This window comes from Loxodonta africana, chromosome 6, assembly GCF_030014295.1.
Source record: "Loxodonta africana isolate mLoxAfr1 chromosome 6, mLoxAfr1.hap2, whole genome shotgun sequence".
NCBI classification, from domain to species: domain Eukaryota; kingdom Metazoa; phylum Chordata; class Mammalia; order Proboscidea; family Elephantidae; genus Loxodonta; species Loxodonta africana.
Genome location: NC_087347.1, coordinates 91,900,166 through 91,917,541, shown reverse-complemented (window position 1 = coordinate 91,917,541; position 17,376 = coordinate 91,900,166).

Sequence of the window (17,376 nt, the reverse complement as noted above, 5' to 3'; positions counted from 1 at the left end):
TTATAATGGTAAAGTGGTAAACACAATTTGTTGTCAACTTATTGCTAGAAACAGCTATCTTCACAGTTTTGATTATTTGCAAGCAAGATTCCAATCCCTTTCATTATCTGATGTTTTGACATGCTCACTCAAAGTCAAATTAATTGTTAGTGATGGTATTTGTTGGAAAACAGTATTTTTTAATTTAATTTAAATTGCATTTGCAGAGGAAGCATATTTAAAGTAAAATTTGCAACATACTAATTCTAATGTTTCTCTTGCAGGCCATATTTACTTTTTACAACAAATGTTTTTACAGAAACGCTTATTTAAAGCATTACTTGTAAGCTTGAGTATTTTAACCATGTGGCCAAGTATGATTATTTTCCAATTTAAACCAAACCAAAAACCCATTGCCATTGAGTCGGTTCCGACTCATAGTGACCCTATAGGACAGAGTAGAACTGCCCCGTAGAGTTATTCTCCAATTTTCTGACTGAAAAATACGGTTTATCCATACTTTAAATCTTTCATTAACAGCATTTCATTAGCTTTTGAAATCTTTAGCATTTGCTCTTTGCCATTGCAATTATCTTAAAAGACAATTTAATATATTTATCAAATGTTAAATAAAATATTACTACTGTGTTTTAATTATAATCATCATGACAAAAAGATTATTTTCATATTAATCAAAGAGATGCTAAATTATTAGCTGACTTAATGATTACTATTATTTATTTGGAAATTCTACAGTCAACTATTTTATTTTAACTTGTAAATATACATGTAACAGATCTTTTGCCATTTCAATATTCTTCAGTGACATTAGTTATGTTTATCATGTTGATTAATCATTACTATTATCCATAGAAATGGATAATGGTAAATCAACTTTTTTTTTTAAATGACAGAAGCTATAAATAAGAGTATATTATAAAAAAGGAAACCCTGGTGGTGTAGTGGTTAAGTGCTATGGCTGCTAACCAAAGGGTTGGCAGTTTGAATCCACCAGGCGCTCCTTGGAAACTCTATGGGGCAGTTCTACCCTGTCCTATGGGGTCGCTATGAGTCGGAATCGACTCGATGGCACTGGGTTTGGTTTTGGTATTATAAAAAAAAGTCACCCATGTAATCACATTACAAGATGGTACACAACTTTTTATATAGTGAATTAGGGCTATGAAATGCGTCAGAATATTATGTATAATAAGAAGACTTTGTAATATTTTTAAGGTTTCCCAAACCACTAAGTGTGAAGACTTTGTGAATCATCGGGGGCACCATTAATCTGGCAACTGCTCTCTATCCTTTCCAGAGATTACTACCATGGGAGGAATATATTGATGCACCCTCCTCTCCAAATACAAAAGTTGGAAGAAAAAAAAAAAAAACCCACAAAGCAATATTGAGGTTGGTTTCAGTTCCATAATTATAAAGGAAACTGAATATTAGGTGTTACACACACACAAGTAATAGACAGTATAGGAACCGTGGCACACTGGAGATTCCATGCTCAATAAAAGTGTTCAAACTTACCCTTTTAAAACTCTGTGCTACCAAAGGAAAATACACATATAGAAGGAGATAGTCCCAAAGACATTGATTTGCCATTCTGGCTAGTAAAAGGTCCGTGTCAAAAGCTACTCAGGTTTATAACCCCTGCCTTCCAAATATTAGTTGTTGGACTTGACTTGATAAAGAGATGAATTAAATTACCAACTACTACAAAGGACATTTGTAACTGGCTGTTGAGGAAGTCCTGACATCAAATATGGTTTTACTGAAAATAGATAATTTGTTTATTGCAGACAAGTAGCAGAAAGATTGATTATGAAGTTCAAGGAAAGAGAAGGATAGAGAAGAGACAATAATAAAAGCTGAATCAAATTTCATTTTACCTCAAAAAAAAAAAAAAACCTCCAACCAGAGCTACAATACAAACGGTCAAACTTTTTGCAATTTTGAAAAGACTGCAGTATACCAAGTGTCTTAGTTATCTAGTGCTGCTGTAACAGAAATACCACAAGTGGATGGCTTTAACAAACAGAAGTTTATTCCCTCACAGTCTTGTAGGCTAGAAGTCCAAATTCAGGGCTCCAGCTCCAAAGGAAGGCTTTCTCTCTCTGTGGGCTCTGGAGGAAGGTCCTTGCCATCAACCTTCCCGTGGTCTAGGAGCTTCTCTGTGCAGGAACCTCAGGTCCAAAAGACATACCCTGCTCCTGGCATTGCTTTCTTGGTGGTATGAGATCCCCATGTCTCTCTGCACGCTTCTCTCTTTTATATCTCGAGATTGCCTTAAGACACGATCTAATCTTATAGATCTTATTAATATAACTGTCACTAATCCGTCTCATTAACATCATGGTGATAGGATTTACAACACATAGGAAAATCACATCAGATGGCAAAATGGTGGACAATCACACAATACCGAGAATCATGACCTAGCCAAACTGATACACATATTTTGGGGGGACACAATTCAATCCATGACACCAGGTAAGAAAATCCAGATTCTAGCGTAGATATACTGAGTGCCCTTAGATAATCTCTTCACGATTTTCAGAACTCAGTTTCCCTAGCTGTAACATACCACAGTATTAAAACTACTTAATATCGACTGCTTTTGCAGCCCTATTGTTGTTGTTGTTATTAGGTGCCAATCTTGGGAATATGTCGATCTTCACAGCCTGTGACCAAGAGTGCTGCTCTATGACCTGCTGATTTTGGGCTTGCCAGCCCCTGTAGCTACATGAATTGGGAAAGGACCCTATCCTGACCCACGGATTTGGGACATTCCAGCCTCTACAGTTGCGTGAGCTGTTTCCTTGATATAAATCTCTTGTTTTACTTGTTTCACTTCTCTAGAGAACCCAGCCTAAGACAAAGGTCTTCCTCTTTTTCTCTGGCCCTCTACTTTACCAAGCATGATGTGCTTCTCCAGAGACTTATCCCTCCTGATAACATGTCCAAAGTACGTAAGACAAAGTCTCGCCATCTTCCCATCTAAGGAGCATTCTGGCTTTACTTATGTTTGGAAGACAGCTGCCTGGCCAACTGACTGGAAAAGATCCAAATTTGTGCCCATTCCAAAGAAAAGTGATCCAATGAAATGTGAAAATTATTGAACAATATCATATGCAAGTAAGATTTTGCTTAAAATAATTTAAATATGGTTACTACAGTACATCAGCAGAGATCTGCCAGAAATTCAAGCAGGATTCTGAAGAGGTTGGGGAATGAGGAATATCATTGCTGATATCTTATGGATCTCGCCTGAAAACAGAGAATACCAGAAAGATGTTTACCTGTGTTTCCCTGTTTCCAGCCCTAAATTCTATAATTCTATTTTACTAGAATAACAACTATCCAATGGAAGCTGAATTCTCCTTGCTATAAAAATATTTTTTCTTATTATTGTATTGGGCAAATATGGTGCAAAAGGCCTCTTTAAAATGTTAAAAACAAAGATGTCATCTTGAGGGCTAATGTGCACCTGACCCAAGTCATCGTATTTTCAATTGCTTCATGTAAGCATGTGAAAGCTAGACCATGAACAAGGAAGATTGAAGGAGAACTGATGCCTTTAATTATGGTGTTGGTGAAGAATATTGAATATATCATGGACTGCCAGAAGGACAAACAAATCTGTCTTGGAAAAAGTACAGCCAGAATGCTCCTTAGAAGCTTGGACAGTAAGACTTTGTCTTATGTACTTTGGACATGTTACCATGAGAGACCAGTCCCTGGAGAAAGACATCATGCTTGGTAAAGCAGAGGGTCAGCTAAAAAGAGGAAGACCCTCAGCGTGATGAATTAACACAGTGGGAAGACCCTCAACGTGATGAATTGACACAGTGGCTACAACAATGAGATCAAACATAGCAATGATTGTGAAAGCTGCATAGGACCTGATAGTATTTCATTCTGTTGTGCATAGGGTCATTATGAGTCAGAACCAACTTGGAGGTACCTAACACACACATAAAAATATTTAAGAAAAATTTTAAGTATTAAAAGGAAAAAAAGGAGGAGGGAGACGAAAGGGACCAAAAGGACATATCTTCCTTTATGTGATTCTGGTGTCTAAGAACATAAAATTTCTGGAAAAGATGTTCAGACTTGGAAGAGAGTGTTTGTATTTTGTGACATCTTAAGAGCATTTATATTTTATCAGTTATTTTAATATTAACTATTCAGACAAAGTACTTTATGGCACATTTAAATACAAATTTTATTTCATCTTCAGAGTGAATTTTTATTCCAAAAGAATAATCTCCTATTTTATAGTAACAATAGAGGATTCAGTTAAGGGAAATTTACAGGGAAGTTCACAAGGGCACATCTCTTCTCCAGCATAGACCATATTTCTATTGGCAGAAACATAGCTGGCAGAGACTCATAGAATTTTAGATATGGGAGGGTTTTCAAAGACCATGTTCAGGAATGAGCACGCAGTTCTTGTAAAACCGACTTATTTTAAATCAAGATTGTCTATGGCCAACAACGATCTATACTCACTAAGGGCAAACTAGTAGTATATCTGGAATATACTAAGATTATCAGTAAACAAATAAGCATTAGCAATCACTTACTTGAATAGCATTGACTCCCTATTTAAGATAGTAATCAGCTGTTTCTTTTCTGACTTAACAGAAGGAAATTTTACTTAATATTTGAATTTTATAAACATATTTATTAAATAATTTAAATTGAAGTCAACAAACTTCTGTGTGCCAGAATAATTGTAGACTCTTACATAATATCTTAAAAAAGAAAGATGCTAAATTAAAACAAATTCTATTATCTTCCATAATTTGGTTAATAAAAAACATATTTATGAGAAAATGTCATTTTGTTTACTGCTATTAATTAAAGAGCGTAGCTTTGAGATACTTCTCATGATAAAGTCCAAGTGTAAGGCTATTTTTCAGCTATTGGTAACATTGAAAGATATGGCCCAGCAGATGACCTGGGAAGTAACTGAGCTGGGCATTAAGAATGCCAGGATGTCTTATCATGAGAGCCAAATCACGAGAATACATGTTGAACAGGAGCAGCATTTTTCTTAATTTTTTGACTATTTATTAATCCTATATCAAAAAATAATTAGGAATCTTCATACCTCTGTGGCAATAACTGGACCCACAACATATGTGCACACATATGACAGTGGAAATGCTAGAGAAGGGAAGACTGTGAGTATATAGTAGATAAGGCCACCTTGGGAGCAAAAACAGTTTAAAATTATGGATCCATACACTCAATACTGGGAAAAAAATCTTTGAAAATGCAAAATAAAAATAAATTTTATGCATTAATGTGTTTGTATTTATTATTCAGCTCACTGACAATTAAAATTTTACTGAATACATAATCAATAAAAATTCATTTGGCCAGCCAAGGTAAAAAAAGATGCTGTGAATATAGAGATGAATTAAACTCAATTCATGCCCTCTGAGAATGAAGAAGACATGATCTCTGCCCTTTAAGAAGCTCACAGTTTAATTGGGAAGATACAGTTAGGAGTGCTATGTTGGGCATTATAGCAAAATGCTTTGGTAGTCTGAGAAAGAGAGTAAAAACTCTAAGGGTTTTGCCATTTGAGCAGAGTCTTATAAGATGAAGTAAGAATTTTCCAGGAGAAGAATAACAGCATAAGGATAGGCATCACAGTGCATGGCATATTTGAGGAAAGCGACAACCGGTATGTTACGCTGACAGCAGAACACGCAGAGTGGAGCACTTGCAAAGGTTGATGTTGGAATGGCAAGCTGAAGGCAGACACTGAAGCCCTCAAATTACATGGTTCTCATCTGATAGGGCAGTGACCTCAAACCTGTCTGACCCAAAGACCCATTTTTATAACAAATATAATCTACACTTTATTTTGTAGAAATAAATTCATAGGCAATATAACTTTTTTATACACTTAACTATGAAACATTGGTGGCTCAGTGGTAGCGTTCTCACCTTCCATGTGGGAGACTCAGGTTTGATTCCTGGCCAATGCACCTCATGCATAGCCACTACTGACCTGTCAGTGAAGGCTTGCATGTTGCTGTGATGCTGAACAGGTGGCAGTGGAGCTTCCAGACTAAAACAGCCTAGGAAGAAAGACCTGGTGATCTACTTCCACAAATCAGCCAGTGAAAACCTATGGATCACAGCGGTCCTATCAGCATTTTGTTTTGTTGTGTATGGGGTCATTAGTCATGAGTCAAGAGTCAACTCCATAGCAGCTAACAACAACAATATACATTTAACCCAACCAAACCAAATAAAACAAAAAACAATTCTAATGCCTGAACCTTAACATAAAGAAATAAAAGCATTTATAACAAAATAATTATGAATTCCAAGACATAAATGCATAGACACAACTACATTAGAAGAAATAATAAAGCATTTAGGTGCTGGCACCGGTATGTACAATCATTGTGAATGTAACACCTATGAATGTAGACTGACACAAGTGTATCGCATACTGTTGTTGTTAGATGCCGTTGAGTCGGTTCCGACCCACAGGGACACTATGCACAACAGAATGAAACACTGCCTGGTCCCGCGCCATCCTTATAATCATTGCCATGTTTGAGTCCATTGTTGCAGCCACTGTGTCAATCTATCTCATAGAGGGTCTTCCTCTTTTTTGCTGACCATCCACTTTACTAAGCATGATGTCTTTCTCCAGGGACTGGTCCCTCCTGATAACATGTCCAAAGTATTTAAGATGAAGTCTCTCTGTCCTCGCTTCTAATGAGCATTCTGGCTGTAATTCTTCCAAGACAGATCCATTTGTCCTTCTGGCAGTCTATATGTTCTATACTCTTTGTCAACACCATAATTCAAAGCCATCAATTCTTCTTCGGTCTTCCATAGTCATTGTCCTGCTTTCATATGCGTATGAGGAGATTGAAAACACCATGGCTTAGGTCAAGCACACCTTAGTCCTTAAAGTGACATCTTTGCTTTTTAACACCTAAAAAGGTCTTTTGCAGCAGATTTGCCCAATGCAATGTGTCATTTGATTTCTTGACTGCTGCTTCCATGGGCGTTGATTGTGGATCCAAGTAAAATGAAATCTTGAAAACTTCAATCTTTTCTCTTTTTATCATGATGCTGCTTACTGATTTAGTTGCGAGGATCCTTTTCTTTATGTTGATGTGTAATTCATACTGAAGGCTTAGTCTTTGATCTTCATCAGTAAGTGCTTCAAGTCATCTTCACTTTCAGCAAGCAAGGTTGTGTCATTTGCATAATGCAGATTATTAATGAGTCTTCCTCCAATCCTGTTGCCCTGTTCTTCTTCATATAGTCCATCCTCTCGGATTATCTGCTCAGCATGAAGATCAAATAAACATGGTGAAAGGATACAACACTGACACTCCTTTCCTGACTTTAAATCATGTAGTATCCTCTTGTTCTGTTCAAACGACTGCGTCTTGGTCTATATACAGGTGCCTCAGGAACACAATTAAGTGTCCTGAAATTCGCATTCTTCACAATGTTATCCATAATTTGTTATTATCTACAGAGTTGAATGTCTTTGCATAGTCAAGAAAACATAGGTAAACATCTTTCTGGTGTTCTCTGCTTTCAGCCAGGATCCATCTGACACCAGCAATGAAATCTCTTGTTTGTGTTGTATAGCCAACTCAAATACCCAGGAACATGGTTGCTCATGTAATTTTCCAAAATGGTGAATAATTTTAATGAAATTCACCCCCCAAAAATAGTTTTCCTCAATTTGCATAGTAAATTTCTGGAAAACTCATTATACAATAAAACTACAATAAATAAATATAAGGCTTTCTGTTTATTTGTAAAATGAAATTCAGTTTTAGGCTCAGATATTTATAAAGAGTTTTTTCATCAGTTTTCTATACAGTGGTTCTTTTGGAAGCAGTGCAGGGCTCAGAAAAATTATTCATTGATTGGAACTATGCCTTACAGGCTGTGTGACATCTCTCTCTGCTAGCCTGTCCACAAACTAAATTCTAGTATTCCCCAATTATGAAAGATCTCCAAAATTTTTATCACATTTACCATTAGTAAAAGAAAATTTTTTAGCTCACATATCCTATATATATTTATAAACTATAAATATAAAGGAAACATATAGGAAAGTTCACAAGAGCTTATCTCTTCTAAACCATAGGTCATATTTCTATTGGCAGAATCATAGATGGAATATATATATACACTTATATATGTGTGTGTGTATACATATATATATATATATATATGTTCCTGTACTAATAACTCAATACTACCACATTGACAATTACTTCACTTGACTTGAAATTTTATACCAGAAAATATGACTTTGGGTAAAACTTCTAACATATCTAAACCTCAGTCACTTCATCTGGGGAATGTAAGTCACAGTTACACCAGTCTCTTCAGTAGGTGTAAGGTGTAGGTGAAATAATCCATAACATCATTGACAACATCTGGCACATAAAAAGCACTTAATAGAAATTAGCTTTTGTTAATGTTCTCATTGATAATATGAACATGTGATTTGAAGAATCAAGCTCTCTTTTAAATCCCAAGGACAGTTTCCCCAAGATACTGAGTTTCCATAATTTCAATGTTTTAAGTTGTTGCTTTTCATGATTACTTTTACATTTATGTAACAAAGGAATGCTATTTTTGCTCTAGCCTATGTAGTGTTTGATATTACACACATTCTTTTCCTCACGTTGTTATAGAACAAGAGAACCCTGATGATGTACTGTCCATACAATGCTTCCCTGTGTAATATTGAGATAGATCATTTGCCAAAAGAAAAACCTCACTAAGAAGCCAAAACCACGGGGCAACAAAAAAGTCTTTGTGAAATGATTAGTTCACAGGCATCCCAGGCCTTGAGGCATGATTGAAATTTCCACTTTGGATTAATCCTGTACATCTCTCACGCATATCTGCGTCCCTTATACATCAGTTTCCCTAACTTAAGAATCCATTAGAAATCTCATCTTCACTTTAAAAAAACAACTCTGACTTGTCCCCAGTTTGTTTTCAACATGAAAGAGGAGCTGAACATTTAACCCCCTACTTGACAGTAAACATGTTGGTAATACAAGATGAAAGAAAAACAGAAAATGTGACCACCCAATACACCACACACATTTGGTTTAATTAAAGTCACTCAAGTTGTGAATTTAGGTGACTGAAATTCTAAATGTTGTTAGGTGCCATCGTGTAGTTCCTAGTCATAGCTACTCTACATACAGCAAAAGAAAACACTGTCCGGTCCTGTGCCATCCTCATAATTGCTGCTTTTTGAGCCCACTGATGCAGCCACTTTGTCAATCTATCTCATTGAAGGTCTTCTTTTTTGGTCACCATGCATGATATCCTTCTCCAGGGACTGATACCTCATGATAACATGTCCAAAGTATGTGAGATGAAGTCATGCCATTCTCCCTTCCAATAAACATTCTGCTGTACTTCTTCCAAGATAGATTTTTTCATTCTTCTGATAGTCCATGGTATATTCAATATTCTTTGCCAACACCATAATTCCAAGTCATCAATTCTTTTTCAGTCTTCCTTATTCATTGTCAAGCTTTCACGTGCATATGAGGCAATTGAAAATACCATGGTTAGGGTCAGGCACATTTTAGTCCTTAAAGTGTTAATTTTGGTTTTTAATACCCTTAAGATGTCTTTTGCAGCAGATTTGCCCAATGCAATGTGTCTTTTGATTTTCTTTACTGCTGCTTCCCTGGGGGGAAACACTGGTGGCATAGTGGTTAAGAGTTTGGCTGCTAATCAAAGGTCAGCAATTCTACTTTGTCCTATAGGGTCGTTATGATTTGGAATCGACTCGATGGCAGTGGGTTTTGGGCTTCCATGGGTGTTGATTTTGGATTCAAGTGAAATGAAATCCTTGAAAACTTCAATCTTTTCTCTGTTTATCCTGATGTTGCTTATTGGTCCAGTTGTGATGATTTTTGTTTTCTTTATGATGAGGTGTAATCCATACTGAAGCCTGTGGTCTTTGATCTTCATCTGTAAATGCTTCAAGTCCTCTTCACTTTCACCTAACTAGGTTGTGTCATCTGCATATGGCAGGCTGTTAATTAGTTTTCCTCCAATCATGATGCCACGTTCTTCTTTATGTAGTCCAGCATCTCAGATTATTTGCTCAGCATACAAATTGAATAAATATAGTGAAAGGATGCAACCCTGATGCACGCCTTTTCTGATTTTATACCGTGCAGTATTCCTTTGTTCTGTTCAAATAACTGCCTCTTGGATCATATACTGCTTTGGCATGAGGACAATTAAGGGTTCTGAAATTCCCATTCTTTGAAATGTTATCCATAATTTACTATGATCCAAACAGTTGAATGCCTTTATGTAATCAACAAAACACAGATAATTAGCTTTCTGGTATTCTCCGTTTTCAGGCAAGATCCATTTGACATCAGCAATAATATCCATCATTCCAAGTCCTCTTCTGAATCTGGCTTGAACTTCTAGCAGTTCCCTGTTGATGTACTGCTGCAACTGCTTTTGAATTATATTTAGCAAAATTTTACTTGTGTGTGAGATTAATCACATTGTTCAATAATTTCCACATTCTGTTGGATCATCTTTCTTTGGAAAGAGCACATATATGGATCTCTTCCAGTCAGTTGGCCAGTAGCTGTCTTTCAAATTTCTTGGCATAGGCAACTGAGCACTTCCAGAGTTTCACCCACTTGTTAAAACATTTCAGTTGGTATTCCATCAATTCCTGGAACCTTATTTTTTTTTCCAATGCCTTTAGTGCAGCTTGGACTTCTTCCTTCAATAATATCAGTTCTTGATCATATGCTACCTCCTGAAATGGTTGAACGTTGACCAATTCTTCTTGGTGCAGTGATTCTTTGTATTCCTTCTACTTTCTTTTGATGCTTCATGTGTCATTCAATATTTTGCCCATAGAATTCTTCACTATTAAAACTCAACTCAAGGCTTGAATATTTTCTTCTGTTCTTACAGCTTGGAAAATGTCGAGCATGTTCTTCCCTTTTGGTTTTCTAACTCCAAGTCTTTGCAAGTTTCATTATGATACTTTATATTGTCTTCTCCAGCCCCCTATGAAGCCGTCTGTTCAACTCTATGAAACCATCATTTCTTCCTTTTGCTTTAGCTACTATAAGTTCAAGAGCAAGTTTCAGAGCCTCTTCTGACATCTATTTTGTTTTTTTCTTTCTTTTCTGTCTTTTAAATGCTTTTGTTTTTTTTTTCGTTTATGATGTCCTTGATGACATCCCACTGCTAGTCTTGTGTTCAGTCATTAGTGTTCAATGCATCAAATCCATTCTCAAGATAACCTTTAAATTCAGGTGGCATATACCCAAGATCATACTTTGGCTCTCATGGACTCATTTTAATTTTCTTCCGCTTTAACTTTAACTTACATATGAGCAATTGATGATCTGTTCTGCAGTTCACCCCTAGCTTTGTTCTGACTGACGATATTGATCTTCTCCGTTTTCTCTTTCCACAGATACAGATGATTTGATTCCTGTGTACTCTATCTGGTGAGGTCCACGTGTCTAGTCGCCATTATGTTGTTGAATAAAAGGTAATTCCAGTGAATAAGTTATTGATCTTGAAAAATTCTATCATGTTATCTCCAGCATAGTTTCTATCACCAGGGCCAAATTTTCCAACTACTGATTCTTCTCTGTTTCCACCTTTCGCATTTCAATCACCAGTAATTATCAATGCATCTCTTTTGCATGTTTGATCAATTTCAGACTGCAGAAGTTGGTAAAAATCTTCAGTTTCTTCATCTTTGGCATCAGTGGTCAGTGATTAATTCGAATGATGGTCGTATTAACTGATCTTTCTAGAAGGCATATGGATATTATCCTATCACTGACAGCATTGTACTTCAGGATAGATCTTGAAATGTTCTTTTTGACAATGAATGTGACATTGTTCCTCTTCAATTTGTCATTCCCATCCCAGCATAGTAGACCATATGATTGTTTGATTCAAAAAGGCCAATACCAGTCCATTTCTTCTCATTAACGTCCAGGATTTTGATCTTCAAGCATTCCATTTTATTTTGACAGTTTCAAATTTTCCTCGGTTCGTACTTTGTACATTCCATGTTCCAGTTACTAATGAATGTTTGCAGCCATTTCTTCTCATTTTCAGTTATGCTGCATGAGCAAATGATGGTTTTGAAAGCTTTACTCCATTTACTTGTCTGTCAGTTTATTGTACTGTGGTGGTTTGTGTGTTTCTATGATGCTGGAAGCTATGCCACTGGTATTTCAAATACCAGCAGAGTCATCCATGGGATAGGTTTCAGCGGAACTTCCAGACTAAGACAGACTAAAAGGAAGGACCCAGCTATCTACTTCTGAAGAGAATTGGCCAGTGAAAACCTTATGAATAGCAGAAGAACATTGTCAGATATAGTGCTGAAAAATGAGCCCCTCGGGTTGTAAGCCATTCAAAATACCACTGAGTAAGAGTTGCCTCGTCAAAGCAGAGTCAACCTAGATGAAATTCTAAGTAGAAAAACATACAGAACAAAAAGAGGGAAACCTAGAAATTATTCTATCAGAGCTTAACCTATAAAGCTTTAATTATGCTCAGTATTTGAATTTAGAATGATAAAGAATGACTTCTTTTTAAATTAATTTGAAGGTGTAAAGCAAGGTCAACATTTTTAGCATTTCCCCAATAGATCTTAACATCACTTTTAGTTTTTCTGTCTTTGTGTCCTTTCCTTTTATCATTGCTTTGCCTTGACTCATCTGTGTCCATAGAAGACAGATAGCATTAAGAGTAGCAGTGATTAGGATTGACACAGAAGATATATCAGATAAGAAGCATAATCAGGTGAATTCTTGAAGACCCAGGGGTGTTCAGAACAAATATTCATCTTCCAACTTCAAAGGAATATCATATTCATATGATAATTGTACACAAGAAAATAAAGAACTTTTGTGTATTGTATAACTAACACCTTGTGCCTAAATCAGGAAAAAAAAAGGGTAATTTGCACTGAAATTCCTGAAAGCTAAACAATTTATCTCCTTTTTAGGTTTTATTGTCATTGTCTGTAAATAAGCCTATTACTAAAATAATTACTTTATTACAGCTACTTTCAATGGATCTGTTCCATGCAAATAAACATTTAATAAGAGTTTATACCACCAGCCATCTGTCATTTTGTCATAATGTGGTGGCTCACGTGTTACTATAACGCTGGAATCTATGCCACCAGTATTTCAAATAACATCAGGGTCACCCACAGTGGACAGGTTCCTAAAACAGGTTAGGAAAAAAGACCTAGGGATCTACTTCCAGAAAGTAACTCCACAACAGGATATTGTTCGATATAGCATTGGAACATGATGCATGGCCCGGCAGTGTTTCGTTCTGTTATACATAAAGTCTCCATAAGTCAGAGCTGATCTGATGACAATTAATAGCAATGACAAGAGTTTATAAATGCCTGGCTGTTGGTGTTGATCCTTCATTTCAGGAATTTACCAAGAACCTTCTGTTTTGCTCTATTCCAAAGAATTCACCTCGCTTTTATTTTCTCAGTTCTTCTAATCTTGTCTGTACTTTTCTCACTCACTTAACTTTCTTGTTCAAATAGTCACCAAGCATTATCAATTCTACCTCTTAAATATCTCCAAGCAAGTGCACTTTTTTCCATTCCTTCAGGCTCTTAGGATTTCTTACTCGGATTATAGCAATATCTTCCATATCAGTATCCTTTTTGCATGATTTTGTTCTCTTTTATCCATTCTCTAGATTGGAAGGATCTTTCTAAATGCAGAACTAACAAAGTCACTCCTGTTTATCATAATTTGAAGGTGGTATGAACAAGGTATTGATAATTTCGAGTTTACATATATATTGGAAACCCTGGTGGCATAGTTGTTAAGAGCTACAGCATTAACCTAAAGGTTGGCAGTTTGAATCCACCAGGTACTCCTTGGAAACCCTATGGGGCAGTTCTACTCTGTACTATAGGGTCACTATGAGTCAAAATCAACTCGACAGCAACAGGTTTGGGTTAATATATATTTTATTTTTTGTATCAATACACCCCAACCTCAAAAAAATAAAATCCTATGAAAGCTCTCCATGCCTATGTGACAAAGTTCAAGACTTTCATAATAACAGTCAAGGACCCTTACGATTTACTCTCAGCTTATCTTGTCAGTGGTATTCACACCAATTATGACTATCGATCCTAAATTTCTTGTAGTTCTCAAAATGTGATATGATATTGTTAGTCTCTGTCTTGTTCATCTAGAGCTGTTATAATAGACATACCACAAGTGGATGGCTTCAACAAAGAGAAGTTTATTTCCTCACAGTAAAGTAGGGTGAAAGTCCAGTTTCAGCTCCAGGGGAAGACTTTCTCTCTCTGTTGGCCTTCTCATCAATCTTCTCCCAGACTAGGAGCTTCTCCACACAGGGACCATGGGTGCAAAGGATGCGCTCTACTCCTGGCACTTCTTTCTTGGTGGTATGAGGTCCCTGTCTCTCTGCTCACTTCTCTCTTTTATATCTCAAAAGAGATTGTCCCAAGACACAATCCAATCTTATAGATTGAGTCTAACCCCGGTAACACAACTTCCGCCCATGTAGGAAAATCACATAATACTGGGAATCACGGCCCAGCCAAACTGATACACACATTTTTGGGAAATGATTCAATCCATGACATTTTCTGTACCTTTGAAGCCCCTTCCCTTCTTTACTTAAATATCACTTGATTGTCTTTCAAGATTCTGCTACGTTAGGTGCCACAAGATTGTTGTTGTTAGCTGCCTTCAGGTCAGCCCCCAACTCATGGCGACCCCATGCACAATGACCCAGAGCATTGTGATCTATAAGACTTTTCATTGACTATTTTTCACAAGTAGAGCACAAGCTCTTTCTTCCTAACCTCTCTTAGTCTGGAAGCTCTGGTGAAGTCTGTTCAGCATCACAGCAACAGGTGAGCCTCCACCGACAGAGGGTGGCAGCTGTACTTGAGGTATATTGGCCAGGAATCAAACCCAGGTCTCCTGCATGGAAGGTGAGAATTCTATTGTTGAACCACCACGGCCACCTCCTACTCTAATTAAAAATAGGTGCCCAACTTCTAACAGCAGTTTAGGTATCTCTCATAGGAAATTTAAAAACAGCTCAAGGGCAGGGACTATACCTTCACAGTATTTGCACGCACAGCATCTAGTACCTACTAAGTGTTTATTAAATATGTGTTAATGTGTGAAAGAATGAATGAATTCATGCTTGGCTTTGTTCCAGGGTTTTGCCTCTCTCCTCAGGCCACTCCCCTGACCATGTCGGGGTCCTCACCTGGCTCTACTTTTCACTCTGCCAGGCACATTTCTGATCATTTGGTAAAGCTGGAAGATAAACTTTGTACAGTGGAGTAGCAAAAGTTGAGTTTAAGTGTTAAAATTTAGGCAGTGGGAAAATATGGACAATTTTTGCATATTAGAATCATCACTCTGAGAAAAATATGAAAAAAAAACAACTGAATAAGAGAAGGGTGTTGGAGTAATCAATTCAGAAGCTGTTTGAATGGCAAGGAGACAGACGAAGAGCACATGGATGACGGTGGGGCAGGAAAGGAGGATGCATTTGTGAGATACTTAGAACCAACACACATTTCATTAGATGTGTAGGGATGACTTAGAGACAAGAAAAGTTCCTAGGTTTCAGAATTTACCACTCACTACCAAATATGAAAAAGAGGAAAACATTTTGGTATCACTATATGTGGCAGTGAGGAGGCAGAGAAGATAATCATTTCAGTTCTCAACATGTTAAGTTTGAGGCATTTACGGGATATCCAGCAATAGGTTTCGAGTAGGTATTAAATGTATGATTCCGGAACTCTGGAAATGGCCAGGCCTAGAGACAAATATTTGATACTATACTGCACACGAATATTATTTAAAAGCATGAGAAGAGATGAAATTTTCAAAGGAGAATGTAGATTTTTCTCCAAGAATTCTATGGGCTGCAGAACTAATGAAATTGAAAACAGGCTTCCATAATAGACCAAATAAAAGTTAGCATGATTACTATTGAAAAAAATTACCATCAAGCAGATTCATTGCATAATTTTGCTGGATTCACAGAGTTTCATTTTCTGACTTAACTGTACCACTTCTGTTTCATGTTGCATCATCGTGCATTGCATGTTACCAACCATATTTATATCACAGTCAGAATAATTCCATTGTCTTTAATCCAGAACAATTTCTTATAGTTGGCATTTTTTATTTTATCCAAATTTCCTCCTTTGGGATAAGTGTGTAAAAGCTGATAAGGGTCAAATGATGTGTGGGTTGAAAGTGCTTCATGATTTGAGCCAGCTATTAAAGTATGCAAAATTATCACTCTGGCACAATGAGTTTCTTATGAAAGCCTTCTTAATAAAAAAAGGAAAATGGAGCATTCCATGGATTTTCCATCTCAAAAAATGCTAAGAAGTACATGGAAAATAGTCACATAACAGTTTCCAAATAATGGTCATATAGCTCTGTTATCATGCAAACATTTTTTTTCCACTGTTGCCTAGATGCAAGGGCTGTATGGTAACTAGTTCTCCCGTAATTTTAATAATCTACTGCCTGACTTCAACCTTATTCAAATATGATTAGATTTTTAATGTTAGTGGTCAATTTTAAACAATTAGAATAATAATATTGTGTGCATTCTTTCAATGCTTGCTATTTATAAAGTTCTTTCATATAGATTACCTCATTAAACATACTAATTGTAGGTCATCCAGTGGCAAAAATTGTTTTAAATTATTTTTCCATTAGACTTTCATTATTTTAGCTCCTTTGACCACAAAAACATGCAGTCATTTTTTAATTGTCTCTCATTTTATCCAAATATTCAGGGATAAGTTTTACAAATTATGTGAATTAGTATTTATAAAGTGCTTAACACAGTGTGTAACAGACAACAAACACTTATTGAGCCTGTAAATAAATAAAATTACTTTAAATAAGTTTACTATCCTCAACAAGAGTTTAGGAATTTTTTCATGTCTCTAGATTCCCATTGAGTACTGCATCACAGGGTCTCAACTGATCTATGAGGCTTATTTTAGTCTCTTCTTCAGATTTCCCTGTTTATAGTCCACCTAAAATATTTCCTTTAAATCCAATATTATCACATTCTAGTGACATAAATCTCCTTGTCTAAATGAGTGCAATTTCCTAGATTTCCAGTCTTTATTACTGATTTCAAGCATAGCCAGCCAGTACCAGTTGTCATCGAGTTAATTCCAACTCATAGCAACCCCATGTGGGTTAGAGAAGAGCTGTGCTCCACCAAGTTTTCAACAGCTGATTTTTCAGAAGTAGGTTGCCAGGC